General features: G+C 44.1%; 1 long non-coding RNA gene across 1 annotated transcript in view; it reads left to right on the forward strand.

Moving 5' to 3' along the window:
* Positions 1-1,053: 1,053 nt before the first annotated feature.
* Positions 1,054-13,775, forward strand: part of LOC120324931 — a 28,283-nt gene continuing 15,561 nt past the window's right edge. Inside the window, exons 1-3 of the long non-coding RNA XR_005566641.1 lie at positions 1,054-1,137; positions 10,710-10,834; positions 12,169-12,325. This is a non-coding gene — a long non-coding RNA (uncharacterized LOC120324931). The remainder of the gene's footprint in view (positions 1,138-10,709; positions 10,835-12,168; positions 12,326-13,775) is intronic.

Here is a 13,775-nt window from a genome sequence, read left to right on the forward strand (position 1 = left end):
ATAAACTGAGGACCCTTTGAGGAAATTTTTGAAGACTGTGTGTAAGCTCAATATCTTTATTATTTCTTGCCACAGCTGACTGGGTCTCTGGTTTTGTGTGTCTGCTCAAACAACAGCACCAGCGAGCGAAGCTGCTGCCGACTCCTGGCCATCGCAGACGAGGAGCCTGCTGGGGCAGAGAGCAGCAGTTTGGTAATTCCCAAGGAAATCTGAACTTTTGATCTTCTGACCTTTGAAAGGGGATGGTTTTTAAATGCACAGCAAATACTACAGACCTATTAGCCACGGGCAGATGTGACTGACACAGATGAGCTGTTGGCCTTCCTAGGAGGTAATGATCACCTGCATCTCGTTGTGCAGGCAGCAGGCAACACGAGGAGATGCATCCTCAGGATATATGAGCCTTGCAAGATGTGTTATTGTCCTTCAGCAGTAAGCAGGGCTGCCTCTGGGGAGTGCAGGTAGGACAGAACTGAAACAAGACAAGAAGAAAAGCAGCAAAAATGAAACTGCCTCAAAAGCTCCTTTTAATGTGCAGCACACAGGGAATAAATGGGTGCTGATTATGATGAAGCCTTTTGCTCCTGTAGTGCTTGGCACTCCTTAAGATGTCCTGATGGCTTTGAATTGTTCTCCTCCATTGCAGCATCAAAGAGTAAATAGGCTGAATGTTGCCTGGTTTGGTCATTTGAACATTATCCTTTTTAACCTTCCTTTTTCTCTTTCTTCCTGTCTCACTTTCTTTCTTGGATAATGTTTTGCTTTCAGATGCTGCATCAACACAATGCTGTCTGAATATGCCACAGGGGAGACAAGCTCGGCACCCCGTGAACTTTATTGCCATGGAGAACTTGGCAGAAGTCATCATACCTTGCAGCCAGCATCTTCCTGTGGCAGGTTCAGGTAAAGGACCAGCACCCAGGTCTTCAGACATGTCCAGTGGTTCTGAATGCTGTAATGCTTTGAAATCAATTTGTCAGATGTGCTGAACCACACAAATCTGAAATAACCTTTCCTCTTTATTTCCTTGAATATAATACAGGTCTTGTATCTTTGTTTCCTTGAACTTCCCAGGAGTTCCAGCCTGACCACACTGGTTTTGTGCTATGGGATGCCTAGAAAATATGGATGCCCTAAGTAAGTATGAAACATTTCTTATTTCTTGCATCAGGCATATTCTCTTGTGGTAGTTTTTACTGTCTTCTCCATTTTGCCATGTCCTGTGTTTCCAGGAGAATCCCACACCAACTAAAATATTGATTTATTTAAAACACAACTAATGAGCTTTCTTTGTCCTCTGTCTCACGCTGGAAAATCCCACCTGATCCCTAATTAACAAATTGATTTATTAAAACTATAACTAATGGCCTCCCTTTGTCCTTTTCTTCCAGCTGCAAAATCCCACCTGATCCCAGATTATCACATTGATTTATTTAAAATTAAAATATATGCGTTGCACAGTTTCTCTATCATGCCCCTCAGTGAATGCCTCAGACATATGTTTCAATTAAGTGCTGACACTCTGATTTTACCACTGACAGATCAAATACTTTAAGAGAAAAGCAGTTGTTTAAAATGCCACATTGTTCCCCCAGGTGTTCAAGCATTTGAGTATTCTTAGCATTAAGGTCGATATGAAGTCACTGGTAGAGAATCAGTCTTGCAGATCCATCCCAAGAAATAACCAGAGCATGTTTTTCTTCCAATATTTGGGTCATCCCACTGGTGTGAGCAGATCTTTGCAAGCCACTGTCCATGAGTCTCGTGCATCCAGTGTTTTTGCTGGATGATGGGTTTTTTTGCTCCAAAGCACTGCCAATGGCCAGTGGTGTTCTGCCTCACACAGAATAAACAACTGAGAAACATCAGCCAGAACAGGGGGAGCAGAGCAGGACTTGCGTGCCAGGGCTGCTGATTTGCCATGGGCTCTGCCTCTCGTAAACAGCTTGTGACAAGTCTAGCACGGTTTGCAAGTGTGTGTGTGAGTAACAAGGGCTCAGAAATACCACTCATCGACAGGATCTGACCTTGGGCTTGCACTGATAGGAACACATCTGCAGGCAACACGAGGCCGTTACATCCCGGTATGTAAACACTGAGGTATCCTTGGCCCTCTTCCCTGCAGTGTTCCACAAAAACAAGCAGCGGGTCACTCACAGCAGACAATGCCTTCAGAGGGAGGAACTGAGGAATAACGGGCTGTTTCAGATGAAGCAAGAGAGAACGACACGGTCTCTGACAATGAAGGCGTGTGGTTGCAGGTTACGTGGATTTCTTGCATCCAAAGGAACGGGAGAGAAATATGCCAATTGCTGTGCCAGCCAGCCAACCTCCTTGGGGCACAGTGCAAGTAGCAGGGCCCCATCACATGCTGGCAACCACTCCAAAACCACTCATCTTCTTTTCCCTCTGAGCTGTCCCTTCTATTTCTCTGGTCAATAAAACAAAATCAGGCTGAAATCAAAAGTACTCAGAGGCTACTACAGACCCTGGTCCCAAGACTGACAAGACCCCCACATCAGTGGTGGTAACCTTTACAAGCTCTCGAAGCTCTTTCTGAGTAGTGCAGTGCAGGTCCACCTCACCAGCTGTGCTTAAAAAGGGACCTGAAGGAGACCCAGCACCTCTGCAAAGGGAAATTTGAAGCAGTGTCTGAGACAAAGGCCCGGAGGTGTCAGCCTGCCTTGCAGCAATGCTCTCAAACTTTGGCAAGCAGGCCCATGTTAAAGTGCTCTAGTGTTCCTCAAGGAGGGTTGGTGGTCTCTCTTGGGTAGCAGTAGTCTGCTCTTGTCTTCCAGTCCCTGACTCGGGTTTCCAGAACAAAGCTATAGAATGTCTGGCTCCATGACTTAATTGAGTGGTAAGCTCTTTATTTCACTTGGCCAGCACCTCCTCTGGCTTTCATCCTAATGGGGAGATTTCTTAGTTAATTCTATCAACTTTCTGCACAATCTCCCTTCCAGTCTCCTCTACCCTCACAGGTTTTTTTCTTTAACATTTGTAGCTGTAGTCCTGTGTGCAGTTGTGTCTGTGAACAAGAATACAGCTACACACAACAGACAAAAAGCGACACAGTCTGAATATAAAGTAATGAAAGTAAAAAAGGAGCTAAATAGCTTATTTTCACCTGATCTGCCACATTGCCTAGCACAGTTTGGAGCAGATAAGGCACTTAATTTTAATTCTAAGTATGAGAAGAGTGGCATCTACCTGCTTACCCTTTAAAATATTGTTTTCCTACTCCCTCCCTAGAAACAATGTGCACACATCATAGATCAGATAGGACAGAAACGGGAAGTTCCTCTTTTTGTACGGGAATTTAGACACCTCAATTCCCATCACATTTGTCTTGCAACATAGGCCTTCTCCTCCCTCTGCCTGGTGCATCCTGCAAGGCTTCCAGCAAGCCCTCCTGGCAGGCAGATTATTTTGAACGTAATAGTCCCACAGGGAGCCAACTTGGAGATCTGGGAGACCTGAATCCGTGGCTTCCTTGCCTCGAGGGTTCAAACCCACATCTCGTAGCAGGCCATGGGCTAGGATGGGATGGGTTTTTTCCCAGCTCCATCATAAGCTGTGCCCTTGTGCTGAAAGGGATGAATAGAGCCGAAAGGGGAAAGTAATCATGGGTGATGAGGGATGCTGTCTGGGAAAGGAGGCGCAGGAGACACCTTGTTTTGGTTTCTGCTCTCAGACTGTTTCCATATTTTGTCCAAAGATGATTACTTTTGAAACTCATAATTATTTTCTGGAGAAGGGACCTTTCCAGGGTCATTCCCAGATTCCCTTCCACTCTTTGTAAGTCTTGTCTTCTTTCCTTTAGAGCCCAAAAACCTCAGAAAGAAGATCACAGGTGCCACCAACAAAGACTACCTGTATGTGTCCAACAACCATCTTGGGTGTTTGAATTCCCACTCCATCCCCTGGGTGTGGGATACTTGTCTGTCATCGTGCCTAACAAAAGATAAGTGACAATTAATTTAAAAAAAAAATCCAAAAGTATGAAAGAGACCTTTTCTATGAAAATTTCTGTTTCACCAGTCGTCCCCCCTTACCTTCCATCACTGTATTCATCTCACAGAAGTGAATTACCCAGAAAATGCCAAAGGAAATGTATGACTGCCAAGCCAGTCACTCCAGGTATTATCTTATTAATCTTAATTGACATTTCCTTGTTTGTCTCTTATGTTTTTCCTTGCTGCAGCTTTGCATAGCCCTTTTCTAAATTCCAGGTGATGAATCCAGAGAAAAGCAGTGTTTGTTATCTAAGGAACCACATCTTAGTGGAAGATTGCTTTGAGGGTATTTGATACTATAATATCAGAGAGAAAGTATCCAAATGAAACCATAAGTAATAACCAGTAGCTTTAAAGTAATGAAACCTTGAATTTCTTCTTAGCTTTGCTTCTGGAAACTCAGCTCCAAGAATGCAATGTCTTTATCAGATTCTTTAAGACCAACCTCTGCTTTCAACCGTGTTCAGACTCTGAAGTGTAGCACAAAATACATCCCTGGCCTCTTGGCACTATGTGTCTAGGTGATAGTGCACATCTCATGGACCAAACCTCTACCCAGATTTTCACAAGAAGTACAAACTCGCACAGTTAAAATGTGGGAGCATATTTTTTTTTCTAGAAATCCGAGAAAAATATTTCCCAGCCAGTTTATTCAGCCCCAGCAGTACTGCCACAATCATGTAGAAAATTCACAATTGCGTTCCCAGCCCTCAAAGCTTCCTTGCTGTGAAACTTCAGTTCCAGAAACTGGAATTGCTCAAAAGCCTGGAGATATTTGGAAAAGGGAGTTCACCTACACTGAACAAATCCTTGATGTTACCACATCAGCGGTGAGGAAACCACGTCGGCAAAGCTGTGCTCAGTAAATTACTGTGTCATACATCTTAGCTTCTTTGGTTCCACCATGTTTAAGCAGGCAGCATATTCTTCTTGTCTCTGGATGACCCAGAAAGAAAGGCTCCTTATTCCACTGTTAGTAAGTTCTTTGAGGTCAGTGAAAACTTTTGGAGTGTGAAGGATGTTCACCTGTGTAGTCATTTAAAGTTCTTCCAAACTGCTGCACCCGGGTGAAAACGAGTTTTACACACCTCCTAGAAACAGGGAAGAGGAAATGCTGCTTGCACTTGTAGAAGAATTAATTTGTGCATCTTCAAAGCCTACAAAAATGCTTGGTTTTTTAAATAAATTGATGATACTTAGAAGCAGGTGTTTTAAAGCTGAAACAGCCACCTTTGGGAAACAAAGCACAAGATTTACTTGGTAAAGGTTTACTTGGGTGGTCAACCTTCATGATATCTGTTCAAGGCTTGCCTTCAAGGCCACCTTTCTTTCTCACATGTATTTCTTCTACTGCACAGTTTTCTGCATGAGCTGTGTCTCTGTGGTGTCTGGATACTTAACTATACTTTTAGGATATATGTTCATTTTCCAGCTGGGGAAACAGACCACAATAGTCTCTTGGTCAGGAGAAGTGTGGTGCAAACCAGAACTGAGATCCTCATTTCCAGCAAAACAGCCTTCTGTAATGTCAAGGTGATGGAAGAGATTATGTGCTGCTACCATGTAATTAATAGATATTAGGAAATGGGAAAGCAGATAAATAGGCATGAAGAAGCCTTTATTTTCTGTTTGCAGATCCATCAGGACTGCAGACACAGAAAAGACCTGTATCTACATTGAGTCTTTGGAATAATGGTCATTTCATAGGCATAATTATTTATCTGCCCACGGGCCTAATGTCAGTAAAGTAGTTCAAGATCTTCAGATACAAGTTATTTTCAATCAGAGCATAATGAATAAATTTCTCTAGCACAGAGGATGTTTGGTATCATTACTCTAACTGGACAAACTGGTTTATCATCATCAATATACCAAATAGGGGCACATCACAGTTTGTTTCCAAAGCTTGTTTTTCCTTCTTGTATTTCTCTGGAAAGACATATGAATGCAGAGTAATAATTCTCAAACCAACACCTTCCTGGTGGCATTGTGTCACCTTCACTAAAGAACCAAGAAATCTATTTGGCCCTCTTGCAGATGGTTTAGCTTTGGGGGAGAGAGTTCTGGACCTACTCATTGATGGTTCTTGACATTGGACCCTTCGCTTCAAGAAGCAAAGAAACTTTCTCCCCGTAGCAAACACTGTGACTGAACCCAAGAAATCTAGGCAGTGTCTTCCATGGGAGGCTAAAGATGCCTTTTAACAGAGTTTCTTAGGGTTTCCCCAGTTATTCTATAGCAAATAAATCACCAGAGAATCACAGAGACGTTTCCTGGTGGTAGATGTGCTCTGACATTGCTTACCAGCAAGAAAACATGTGACAGGTTCTGCCAAAGGGCTGCTCTAGAACGTCAAAGAGCAAGAAGGGAACTTGTGCTCTAACAGCAGGAAAAGACATTTCTTCATAATCAGAGGGTAGAAACCAATTCCATTATATTCTCTTCTCATATTTTGAGCAGAGCTTTGACAAAGGAGTGAATTTGCCCCAGAGCAGTTAAACCAAAAACCCAAGAGATCTACTCCACAGGCATTTTCCTGGCATTCTCTGACATGCAGATGACTGATAATATCACCGTAACAGCTGTTATCTCAAATGTCTGCCTCCAGGCAAATTAGAAGTAAGGAAAAGCCAAAATACTTGAAGAGATGAATATAGCAGGCATTTGCCAGTAATTTGCTGGCCCTGGATCTCCTGCTGTCAGGGGTAAAATGAAGCGTGTTTGCTTTATAAGAAAATTACAGAGCTGTCATCCTCGCAGCTCATCCACATGGAGCAATGAAGAGCAACATCATTGCCAGGACTGAAGGGAAAAGGACTGGTTTTTTTAACCAGAATCTGAAACGTCCTTTCCCAAGGACAAGCTTGAGCCTTGCTGCCAGGGAGCAGCAGGAGAAGGGCTGCCTCCAGATGGGGCCAAGTCCAGACCCAAGGGGGACCCCCGTGTGAGCAGTGCAGGAGCACAGATGTAGCAAACGTGGCAAGTGGATAAAGCATGTCCAGGGTCCCCCCTGGGGCTCCAGCCAGGAACAGCTGGAGGTGGGGCTGGGTACAAGGTCTAGTGTCAGACAGGCTCCAGCCATCATTTCTGGATTCTTGGACACGCTCCTTTGATGCAAAAGTTCCCAGCTGGGAAATTCTCCTTGCAGGGATTCCAAACAGCTCCCAGCAGTGCCATGCTGGTTTTATGGTGGGAGCCATGTAGGTGTGCTGTAGCCTACAGTGCCAAAATATCAGAGAATCATAGAATGGCCTGGGTTGGAAGGGGCCTTAAAGACCATCCAGTTCCAGCCTCACTGCCATGGGCAGGGGCACCTTCCACTAGACCAGGTTGCTCAGAGTTCCATCCAACCTGGCCTTGGACACTTCCAGGGATGGGGCAGCCACAGTTTCTCTGGGCAACCTGTGCCAGGGCCTCACCACCCTCACAGTGAAGAATTTCTTCCTAATACCTGATCTAAACCTACTCTTTTTCAGTTTGAGGCCATTCCCCCTTGTCCTGTCGTCATTCCATATCCTTTTAAATAGTTTCTCTCCATCTGTCTTGTAGGCCCACTTCAGGTGCATGTCCTGGCATCAGGTGTAGGACTGAGCTAATACCTGGATGCCGTTTATGTACTGGATAACTTGGAGGGCAGGTAGAGAAACTTGGGTCTATGCAGACCTGAGCTATTAAGGAGTGACCATTTTTGTCATGCTCTGAGGGAAGATTCATGTGAAAGGAACCAACAGCCTTCTCAGGTGACATGTCAGCTTGTGGAGATGGGTTTTTCACTCTGGTTGGAGAGAACCAAGCCTGCACCTCTTGGCTGCAGCCACAGCTGCTTGAAATGTCCGGTCTGTGAAATGTGCAACAGATCCTTTAAAGAAAGTTCTCTGCACTGGGCTGAAGTCAAAGCCACTGAGTGCTCCTGTCAGAGCTGTCAGTGAGGGAATGAAAATGCTATTAGCAATATTTGAGCTATTAGAGATGGGGTGAGAGAGTAAGGACTATCCATTTCAGTGTCCTAAGAACATATCGACCTCCACAAGAGAAACCCCAGAAGTTTATAGGAGGTTCCAATTCTGGACCATACCATATCTCACAAAAACTCTCCCTCTATAAAAAATAACTCCCTACTGGATTGTTATCCATTTAAATTGTGTCCACATGTGAAAAGCCTGGCTTTTGCATACTTCTGACAATGCTGGAAGTAGAGTTACCACAGAAATCTGCAGTATTTTAGTGGGAAGGGGGTACTACTAACTTTAAAGCTCATATTGAAAATCCATCTGTCTTCTGATTTGAGACTAAGGCAGGCCAAGAAAGCCCCATGGGCCCTAGGAAGGCAAGTACCAGGGGAAGGGGAAGAGAAGGTCATCTTGGTTTTATTGAAGAGGGAAAATGAAAGCTTTACAGGTGTTCAGGGAATAGGAACTTCACCATTTCACTGATGTCAGATAACTGCCTGTAACCAGGATGTTTATTTTAATATTCAAACCTTTAACATTACAGAGTGCTAACCACCAGATAGAAGGTGTCCAGGAAAGGCTATGAATTGTAAGATTTAAGATTAAATTCAAGAAGCAGCAGTATAGATAAAACAATGGTGAGGAAGTGAGCAAATCCTGCTTTGGCTTCTGCTTGTGACCACGGTTTTGAAAATGTCGTTTTTATTCTTTGTACATGTGTTTCTCAAACCTTTAGCATCTGCTTTGCATTTGTAGCAGATCTTCCTACTAAGGGAGCATCTCCGTGGGCATTTTCATAGGCTCCCAGAAGGGGTTAGTTCAGACTGGGAACAGGTCTTCGAAGTGAACTTCCCATCACTCCTGGATTCACATGCAGAGCAGGGCGGAGCCTTGTCCCACCATCCCAGGGTTTGGGCACCTCCACAGGGACACAAACAGCCGAGGTGGAGCTGGAGAACTTAAGTAAATGCCCACAGAATAGTGGAGTACAGCTTGGTGACGTGCCACACTTTTAAATGTCTTTTGTGTCACTGAAGCCTTTCCAAAAACTGGAAGGGGCCCACGTGGTTTGAAATGGCAGCTGAGGGACCCGCCCTGGGGGCCGCCTGCAGAGCATCACCTCATCTCAGGCCACCCTGTGACTGGTGCCTTGGGACTCGCCAGGAAGGAACACTGGTGAAAGGAACTTCCAGGAATGACATTTCCCAAAAAAAAAAAGCCTTTCTTTACTCCAAGAGTCAAAAATCCTTCGTTTCAATTCCTGGAAAGTCTAAAAAGTCCTGACGGTTCTTACGGGGATAAGAAAACAATCACAGTGGAGGTTGTGTGAAATAAACAACAAGCTTGGAAAAGCTTTAAATTCGGGAATATTAAGCTCTGGCCAGGATCAGCATTTTGTAAAAGTGCCCTGCCACGCTTTCTTGCAAAAATGTTTGTGAAACCTTGGGTACACTTAGGCCCTTTGCCTCTTTTGGTTGGAAATAATACAAAATTCTGTGGTTCTTACTTTTCACCTGCCAGAGTTAAGGAAACAGTTGTACTGGGGTCCTTGTAAGTGTTAGGAATTGCGTTTTACTAAGTAAGGTTCAAGTGAGATTCAAGTAAAGCTGAAAAAAATCTGCTCACTGTTTTTCATGACTTCTGAAATGTCTATGGATTCAGTCTGCATGCCTGTGCTATGTTCTTGTGCTGACTTCTGGTAAATGGTCGACCTGCTGGGTCTGCAACCTGAAAGAATAGAGAATTTTAAAGCATATATTGCTGAATATTATGGAAAGCACATACCATAGCTTTGTTAAAACTTTAGCCTTCCTGCTATTTTCACTGGAAGCCTTGCATCATATTGGAAGTGCTAATGAGTTGTATCTCTCAGAATTACAAGCAAGATGCTGCTCCAGGTTTAAGTAATTTGGGAACAAAGTCATTGGCTTAGTTCATTGTAGTGTAAATAAAAAAATAGCAGAGAGAGTAAAAGAAATCTTTCTTCTCATCATGTTCTGTATTTTATTAGTGCACAGCACCTGTACAGAGCTGTGAGGGCTCACACAACTTGTATTGATCAAAAATCTCTGCTGGCCTAAGGTCCACTGCAGTCCATGGATCTGGGCCAGCTCACACTACTTTTTCTCCAAAATTAATCAACCAGTGCAAGAAAGTTGAAGTTGTCCTGAAAAATCTCTTCTCTTCAGAAATAACAATATTCACTAATCAACAACAGCCAATCTCCTTTTGGTCTGTCCGCAAACCCTTGTCCTTACCGTCTCTGTGAGACTATAAATTGATCTTTGTAACATGTCCAGAGGATTAAAAGTAATCCAGGCTCTCACAGAATGCAGAAACACGTCGCTCATTCCAGATTTGAGGGGTCCTCAGGGAGGTGCTGCTTTAGAGTTAAACCAAGATAACTTTAGCACGAGTGTCGCACCGCTCTGGACTGTGCTGGGTCCAGGAGGTGATTGCTTGGGAATCGGTACCCTAAAGCTTCAGAGACATTGCCAAAAAGATTTTTTTAAGAAGAACAGAAGTAGCTTTAGCAATAAAGACCTTTCTTTGCATTGAAGTGGAATGAGTAGAGGCCACATAAGCTGCTGAAGCAGAAATTTTGTTTAATATCAGGTTTGCAGGGCACAGTATAACATTTCCACAGTCTCCAAGGACCTGTAAATATCATGTAATGGTTCCTGTGCCACAACATCGATGCTGACTGGATTTTCAGGTCTGATGTTTACTTCTGTCTCCTCAGACAGGACAGATCGACATCCAGCAAGCGATTCCCAGGTTACTGTCAGCCAAACCACGGTGCCTTGGGATCCAAACAGCACAAAAGAGTCAACCTGCTGAGTCTCACAGCATCTGCCTTGGCCTCAGGTGAGCGCTGTGGTTCAGTCTTTCCCACCAGCAAAGGGGCAGAAACTGAGCACGAAGAAGCTGCCTTTGGGCCCCTGGGGCTTTTGTGCTGCCCTTGGGGTCATGTGTGAAAGTTTGTTCGAATCCCCTGAGGTTGGTTGTCTTCTGGGGAAAGAAGGATGCCCCAGGAAAGGGCGACAGGGTTGCAAAGACCCTGTTGAGTCATTCAGAGCTGCGTCACACCTTTGTCACAGCAGCTTTTGGGGTCTGAGTAGCTTGTTGCTGTCTTTGAACCCAGTTTCTGTCCACTCCTAAGAGCAGCAGATAGTCACTGTGAGTCTTTTAATAAAATAAGCAAGAATTTGAAACGCTGCTTTTGAGTTTTAAATAAAATAAAATAAAATTTTAGTTTTCTAGATTTCATTAGAAAACCAAATTCTACCTCTCCTCTGAAAACTGTTTCCAAACACACAAATCCAGCTAGCACAATCATCCATTTGCACAGCAAGCCCTCAGACACTGTTTTCCTTCTTCCAGATGACTTTCGTAGCCCACCTGGGAAATAAATTACTGGGCAGTGGTAGAGTTAGTAAACCTACATACACTCATAAAAGTTCAAACCAAAGTGTGATCATAAAGTACTTACAGGTCAGTAATCACACCCTGAATTTTCAGAAGTAATTTAGAGTAGATGGTATTATCTGGAGAAAAAGGTCCTTCCTTTTCCCCTCTAAATATCCCATTATAAACCAGTAATAAGTATAAAAATTAAGAGCTGGCTGAAGCCAATGGAAAGTCTTTACTTAATCCCAGGGCATTTTGGTGGGAGCCCTTCAAACCTTTCAATTCAGAAAAGCACCTATGTCATAAGCACTTCATGAGGTCCCAATTACATTACCCCATTTTGTGGGACGTAGCTACAGCCTTGGAGTTAATCACCTGCCTAAAGACTTTGCAGAATAAGGATGCACTTAGAGCCAAGTACAGGCCTAAAATCTGTTTCAGACAGGGCTTTAATATTTAGCAGGTCATGGCACAGATCTTTTGCCATTTAAGCAAAGTTTGATTTTTGGAAAAAGAGGTCTTCCAGCTTGTTCTTCAGAAAATGATATCCAAGAACTGCAGCTAGAGGCAGTATGGCAGATTCTTTCAAGAGCAGGCTCTTGTAGAAAGTGATTTAGTTCTGTAGTTCTCCCGGGTTGCTCTCAGGTCGTGCTGCTCCTGTGCTTCTGAATCCCAGTGTTAGAAATAAAAAGGTAACGCTGGTTCCAAGAGTCATGACACCAACAAAAGACATGAAAAGTCTCTCTGCTCCTGACAGTTTTCTTTACACTGTTGTTTTTTTGCCTTTGCAGTTGAAGACCTAAGCATGTTCCAGTGGCCCTGCACTCCCCGTGCACGGGGTCAGCCGAAACAGGCTCTCATCATCCGGCTTTCCAACAGGGAATTTCTCACGGCACGAGCAACCTCCTTTCCAGCAAATCACAGGTGTTCCCCACATGGCGTGAGCAGGTGAGAGCACGGCTTTGCCAAACCGTGATGAAGTTTGGTAGCTGAAATACGAAATCCAAGTTTGGCCTGAGATCTGAATCTGGCACTCCGCTCTATCCTCTGCTCCGAGCCAAATCAAACTGCAGCACGTCATGAAAACCAAACACCACTGTGCTCTGGATCGCCTAAGATCTGCATCCAGCTGTAAACCCCGATGAGGAAGCTCCTCTCTGTGCCTGTTACAGCAGTGGCAATGCCCAACATATCCCCTTGTAAGCTAGGGGTGGTAGCACTCTGACAGAAATTCGAACAATGGAAAGAAAGCCTGTGCCTAAAATTCTGTGGGAAAAGAAGGCACTGGAAGTGCAATGAAATTGCCACTCAGTGTAGCTTTAATAAAAACTCCCAAACCCATGAAAGAAACACACAAGCAGGATTTATGAGTGGGTCAAGTTTTGAGGCAAAGCACCCCCCCCATCTTTTTGGCTCCTAAAGTCTCTCATTATTAGTTTAAGAGCTGCCAGGCAGACAGAGCAATTCATCCAGCCCACCTGTGCTTTTTTTTTGAGGGGGAAAAAAATGCAAAGGATGTGTTCCATATTCTTCAGGAAGTGCTCCTCACCATGGAGCCAGCTCTGCTGCACCCTCATGAACACTCACAGGACACCTGTGACATGCTAGCTCACCCAGGCAATCCTGCTGCCCAGGCAATCCTTCTCTCACATTCTCTCTTGTGCTCTTTTTTTTGTTGTTGTTTTTTAATAGTTAAGGATTTGAATTTTTCTTCTTGTGTATTTGGCACTTCTGGTGGAGCCTTTGACATGGAAAAAGTCTCATCTTTCAAATGCCTGTGGCACTCTCTGTGAAAGGTGATTTTTAAAAATCCATTTTATTTTGCTTCCTGGCATTGATATCAAAGGAACAATCAGTGCCTGACTTGGAGCCAACAAATTATTTCCATTATAATAAACAGAAAACAATGGCATGCTGCCTTATTAGTTATTCACTTTCCAAGTCAACAGGCTCGGAGGGTTGGGATGAGATCTAACCAGAGATATGCTTTGATGTTTTCAGTTTGGAGAATTGGTCTCCTGGCCAAAATGCTGAGTGATGCCAGTTCTGGGGGGAAGAAGGGAGGGAAAGAAGGGCAGAGGGAAGGGAGAGAACCCCTCAAAGCACAGGGCAGGGGATGGCTACTGGAAGAGCATTGTGGCATGTTCATGGCTGGTTATAAGACATTGGAGTGGTGGTTGTGGTGCTTGGCAGCCTCACACCAGATTTAACACGTGTGCAAAGAGCAGCAGCTGGATTGATTTCGGTGTAGTTACTTTGATTTATTCCCATCAAGGATCTAGTTTAGTGCACACTCAAGATCTGATACTGTACTTCAGAACAGCCACTTCTGTGGTGTTTGCAGTGTGTGTTGTGGATGCTGATGGATCCAAACCAAACCAGATGTGCACAGCAGCCC

The sequence above is a fragment of the Pipra filicauda genome, unplaced genomic scaffold (genome assembly GCF_003945595.2).
Source record: "Pipra filicauda isolate LSUMZ 115617 unplaced genomic scaffold, ASM394559v2 scaffold77_size3566232_pilon, whole genome shotgun sequence".
Classification (NCBI taxonomy): Eukaryota; Metazoa; Chordata; class Aves; order Passeriformes; family Pipridae; genus Pipra; species Pipra filicauda.